Source organism: Ixodes scapularis, unplaced genomic scaffold, assembly GCF_016920785.2.
Source record: "Ixodes scapularis isolate PalLabHiFi unplaced genomic scaffold, ASM1692078v2 PGA_scaffold0__279_contigs__length_252992795, whole genome shotgun sequence".
Classification (NCBI taxonomy): Eukaryota; Metazoa; Arthropoda; class Arachnida; order Ixodida; family Ixodidae; genus Ixodes; species Ixodes scapularis.
Window position 1 is genome coordinate 190,421,311 of NW_024609835.1, and position 6,383 is coordinate 190,427,693.

Here is a 6,383-nt window from a genome sequence, read left to right on the forward strand (position 1 = left end):
GATGCCCTCCGGCGGTGCGTATCTACGGGCCATCCCAATGGTGTAGTGATTTCCCTGAGGCGTCGAGAAAGTCTCCCACACAAAACGGAGTAGCCCACTCCGGTTTCCACTACTGCCGCGTCTTGGCCGTCGATGACAACGTTGACGTTGTTTGGCATTGCTGCGGAACGTCGCTCCGATGCATGGCCTCGGTCAAGTCGGAGGTCTCCGGTGTTCTTCGAGGATCTCTACGTCGTCCGTCCACGGCAACTTCACCTCCAGATGTTGCCGCGCTTAATTTTCCCGGCGCGACAAGGGCGGCAGGTTCTCGCGACGGGACCGGTGCATGGGCGAAGCTGTGCGTCGTGGTGACGGCGACCGGAACACGCGTCGATGTGCAGATGGGGGAAACTGAGGTCGTCGGAGGTACTCTTTGATGTACCGCGGTTGCTCACCTTAGCGTGGGCGTCGATCCTTTGGGTTCAAGCCGCGCAACTTTATTTTCCGTTAGAGGCAACGGCGGTAGATATGGTCGGCTGCCCCGCAGTGCTGGCACAACGGGAGTCGATCCGCCGTCCTCCAGACTTCGGTCTTTCTTGTCGCAGCTTGCTCTGGGCAAACGTTCTCCCGTTCTTCCTAGCGCTGGAAATACTGCGCCGCTGAAAGTTCACGACGGGGTGGTGCCATGTACGAACGCGGGGCTGGTAGTAACCGTCGGACAATTAGGGCGTGGCTTAGAGCTGGCTCCTCCGGTGCTGCTACGGTGGCGGGAGCCTCAGGCTGGAAGTCTCTGTGAACCTTTTCTCGGACGGCCCCAACAAGTGACAAAGGCCGGGCGATCAGGAACGGGTAACATCTCGAGGAAGTCTTCCCGGACTATGTCGCGGACGATCTCCCGAAGGCTGTCGATACCGGCGGTGTTCAGGTCCAGTCGGGAAGATACGACAGTTGGAGGAGCAGGCACGTCGGCAAGTTGGTGGTAATGGCTCGCTTGCCCTACAGTGCGGGTTCGATGTTGATCGCTTTAATCACAAAAATGTTAACGGTCGTCTGGGGATTGGGGACCAGGCCTCTGAAAATGTCACCCTTCACGCCACACATGAAGATGCGAAGTTCCTTTTCCTTGGCGGCCTCCGGATCGACTTGGGCAGTTTGGCGTAGGCCGTCTTAAACAAAGCTGGTCACACTTATGTTAGAGCCTTGCAGGTCACTGCGCCTTTGTTTTGGGAATAACCTCCGCTCGCTGCCGACGCTGATGGCTGACAAACGTCCGCTAATATTCGGTGACGAAGTCTTCCATATAGTAGAAGAGGCTTTGTGGTTTTCAAACCAGTGCCTCGCAGTGCCTTCAAGCAGGAAGTAGAGGCTGTATAGGCACTGTTCAGTTGTCCAGTTGTTCTGGCGGGCTACACGTTCATAGTACTCGTGAACGACCCCGTGAAAAGGCGGCGGAGCCCTGGGTGTGACGTGCTGGTATATGACGGCGGCTGTGGCCGAGGTCTACGGCGGCTGGTTGTCTATCGTCGGCCTCGTTGGCTGCTTTGTCTTTGTGGCAAAAGTTGAAATTTCGGGTGTAGGGCTTGGGTGCGGCGACTTAATCGGGCTCAGTAGTGTGTTTGTCGGATCCATATAGGCTTGGGGTCGTACTCGTACTGGTTGCCCAAGGACGGACTCGTTGCACGGACATGCGTTACGCCGCACCACCACCAAAATGTTACCAATGACAAATGATGAGGCTGCGAACAACTGGAGAAACTAGAAGTTTAATGGGGCGAACTTCTGCGCATACAAAATAAAATAAGCTTAGCGTCGCAGGCGTCAATGTCGGGGAAAAAGCAGGATCGAGCGCAGGGGCGAGACGTAGTGCGTCTGGCTACGCGGAGCCCCCTTTGTACACGCGAGTGCCTATGGAACACTTGGCATAGATGGTTCGGCGCGTAGAACATTCTGACATCAAGTAAGCAAGACGGTTCTCGAATGTACCAGAACGCGACTTACAGGAATAGCACAATGCTACTTCCGCTTCCAGGAATAGACCTGCGGTGCTTTACGCGAGAACGAAGCACGAAAACCGTTCGGCCACGGACACGCGTCCCCTCTTTCGCGCGTGTCAGCACAAGCATCTAAACAAAAATATCACGACTCCCGTGACGTACGTGTCTATTTCAAACTTTAGAAAATGTTTAAAGATGAATTCGATCTGCATAACACTCGAAAAACCATCAATGGAGAAGTCGTTATTTTTTCATCAAGACTATCAAACTCTCATCTAAGCGCGTAAACGTAAAAAGATGCACTCTTTTGAATAGTGTCCTCTATTCGTGCACGCCCCATCAAAACAGAATTATACTCGCATTACATACCGCACTGAAGCGACGCGCGCAGGATATAGTGACAGCTTGCTCAAATGTTTGTTCGAAAGCGAAGTTTTAGCAACAGCTAGCTTAGAAACAAATTTGCTTTTTTTGTTTGTGTTTTTTTTTTACGTTGTGAATCACCTTTAGAGAGGTATATTAAAGCGTCGTAAAAATCAATTCGGTTAGTTGAGTTTGAGACGCTTGCCTGTCACCTTTATTCTGCTATTCCTTCTAATTTATCTACCAAGTTTCTTTCCCCCTCTTAGGTACGGGGAAACATGATGATTGCTCGTTTTTTCCGAATTGTATTTTATACGTCAGGGATCTCCGAATTGTTTTTAACGTTGTATGTGCAGTAGTCGTAATAAATCCTGCACATTGATGGGATCCAAAACAGGAACTTGTTCTTCGGTTCAGTTCATTAATAAAGAGGCACACACAAGTAAAGGAAACCTGAGTCGACTTTTCTCCGCGTCTTACTAACAAAACGAGCGGTCACGTGGTGATGTGACAGTTTGGTGCCAAGAAGCGGTTTGCCGACCTCTCTTCTGGCTAGTTGTCAGAACAAAATGCACATTTATCTTTCACCGGCTCGTGTCACCAATGTTCGTCGCAGTCACGCGCCTGGTGTTGGCGATGCTTAGAACACGTCATTTGAACTGACATAGATAGAGGGCAGTTGTTTGTTTCCCTGCACTAATTGACCGCGAACATGAACCAGAATATTAGTGCACAGTTTATTGTTATCCAAAAGTACTCAAAGACTGAGGATTATTTTCGCCGAGCTGGAGGTCGTTTGACGTGAAACCGAAATGTCGGTTACATGGCGGCTTCTCCGCAGCCTCCGTGAGATTGTGAGCACCTCGGCGGAGATTCGAATCCGCCACCGTAGGCCGGTGCTTTGCCTCGGAGCCACTGAGGGTCTCGAAATGTTAGTAGAAAAATAGATATATTTAGCTTTGCGCACTCTCGTGATAATTTTATTTTGCCAAACTAAACCATAGGTTGTTGAAAAAAAAAAACTTTGAATTTATTATATTTTTATAGCTTCTTTAATACGAAAGTAAAGTATACTGGGTTCCGCTTATGTTGCTACGCGTTTCAATGCACCTAACTCACACAGGTGCCTCGCAGGAATATACACAATAAGAAAATCAACCCGATGCTTCTTCATGTTGTGTGTCAAAACTTGGTAGCATAGTCGTCCTTATTATTGCGTTGATGTAGCCATGGTAATTATCCCGGGGTGGCGATAATCAAATCTGACTCGTAGATGGCACCCAATGACTGCGTTGCGGACTTCATTGGGCTCAGCTCTAAGAAATGCCTCTGCGAACATTGAGGTTGCTGTGATGACGAACACCTAGTTGCTGTGATGACGAAAAGAGCCAAATCATAATCTCCTATATGTGAAGAATGTATAAAACATTGCCTTTAGAGAAAAAAAAATATATTTGGCAACTTAGAAGACACAAAAGGGTCATACAGTCAATGAGTATCGTGCCCTTTTCACGCATGCCGCGAGAGCATGCATTTTCTAAAACAAAATCACCGCCGCGAAATGTACAACCGAGGGGAATGAACAAAACTTGAATTTATTTGACGGTTACGTTATGAAAGGGCACTTGAGAAATGTGAGTAGAAGAAGAAAAAGAAAAAGGTTTGGTTCAGCTAGCAGCCGCTCGTCTGCCATAGCGTGAAAAGCTGAAACATTTCGGTTCTTTTTATCTCGCCACTTTTCGGTGAACTGTCCCGCCGATCTTCTACGCTTCACCAAAATCTATGTACCAATGCAGCACAGATGAGTCTCTTTGCATTTAATAACACAGTGCTTACTTGGGATAAACACTGGCGGAATATAATCAGCAAGAAACGAGGCAGCAGTTTCATTTGTTTTCGTGACTCAAGAGTTTAAAAGTCCTAGTCTTTTATTGAATTGGTTCTGTGAATACCACATTTTAGACGAAAAGTCGCAGGCGCATTTAGTAAGGAATAAACGCCAAGTATAATTGTGTGAAATAATTAGCATATCTAAAATCAAAGTTTTCTTCCCAAATTAAAATATTGTTTTACATTTTTACCAGGAGAAAATAACTGTTGTGATGTGCTGTACAGTCCCAATACAATAAATATAAAGGCGCCTGATGTTTTTCCTACCCACGGGACATCTTTGCATGTTCGGTTTGCACTATATCTTCTTAGATAGAGCAGTCGGAGACTGAAGCGATTTATAAAAATATTTGTCCTGACCCCTGTAAATAATAATGGCGCAGTCATTTAGTGTTCGAATATCATCCCACATTCGATAGGTGTGTCTGAGAAGAGTGCTTCGACATTCCCGCAAATAACGGCATCGCCCTCAAAGCCTAGGATTGAGCTTGCTCTGAAAAAAATTCAGTACAAGAAATGAACGCCGTTTACAATCCCCTGTAACGCCGAATTAGAGCGCAGCTTTTGAGGAGGAGGACAGAGGGTAAGGAGAGGAGATAATGCCTTTCCTCTTCATCCGTACCCTGTCCTCCTCCTCTCTTGCTCGCCTTCAATTTAGTAAAAATGTTCCCGCTAAATGTAGCAGGTGAAAATTTCCGCCAAATTGGAAGGTAACGTTTTCCTGCTAAATTTAGGGCGGGGGAGAGTTTTAAGCTAAATTTAGCGAAACAATCTTCCGGCTAAATATAGCGGGAAATATTTTCCGCTAAATTTAGCGGGGTATGTTTTCCCCGAAATTTACCCGGGAATTTTTTCCGCTAAATTTTGCGGGGAATTTTGTGCGCTAAATTTAGCGGGGAAATCTTTCCGCAAAATTTAACAGGAAAAATTTCCGCTAAATTTAGCGGGTACTTTTTCCGATAAATTTAGCGGGGAAATTTATTTATAATCCAACACGTGGTGACGTCATTTATGGCGTCACTGGTAAACCTTGTGACGTCACACATAAAGTCACGTGTGACGTCATCATGGGAAGCGTCCAAAAATGCACCGCGCAGATACGCCGACACCGACGGCGACGACGCTCAAGCAGGAAACGGTGCCAAAGAGCTGCGCTCTGAAAACTGAAATACGTTTCGAATCCTTTATTTCATCTTAATTGTTTTGTTTTACTGTTTTTTTGCAACAATCGAGAATACACGCCTTTATTGCATCCTATGATGCACTTAAAGCCAAGCGTAAGGAAGGCGTATGTGTTGATTGAATACGACTTTAGCTTAGTCAATAAACCGTTCATCAATTGCAGCCACTAAGATGCTTTTTGGAGTATGGGCTGTCTACAATATGTGGGAAAGAATTTTGGGAAAATAAAACCTTATTTAGAAATGCATGACTGATTTGGAATATACGTCATAGCTCATGGGGGACGTCAAAGTGCAGCCATAGTATAATTATTATTAAATAAAATGGCTGATATACTCCACTAACTTATTTTTAGAAACACTTTTTAGCTCTACATGATGGGAAAACAGCTGGGAAAACACGAACTACGAAGACGAATGAACACGACAGGACAATGCTGCGTATTTTTTTTTTTCTTTTCATAGTCCGTGTTTGCTGGGCCGTTTTCCCTAGAATAAATCGCGTCAACCAACTTCCCAGTTCGACACCTTGTTAGCTAACACGACTAATTCGGGGGTTTGCTATCTGTTGTTACAGCCAGTGTTGTAGGGAACGGCGTTCTTGGAACACGTCCTTTTTAGAAGGAACCAAGGAATACCGCCGTTCCACTTTGCATCGGTGAACGTAAAACGGGAATTCGCTACATTTTTACTGGAACGGAAAAAAAACGGTGTTCACTTTTTTGCCCAGTGTTCTTTCTTTTTTAATTTGTAATAGGCAAATTTTAAAAGTATAAAAAGAATATCTTTACAAAAGAGCAGCATCTTATTAACGTCTTGGTTAATTATCCTAGGGTTTATTTTGTGTGGTCCTTGTTTAGTAACAGTCGGCTGCAGGAAAGCTAATGGACAATGAATATTTTTCCAGTGCCTGAATCTGCGGGACACAAAGCAAAACATTAAGTCAAACGAAAAAGACACAAAAAGAGGGCCGTTT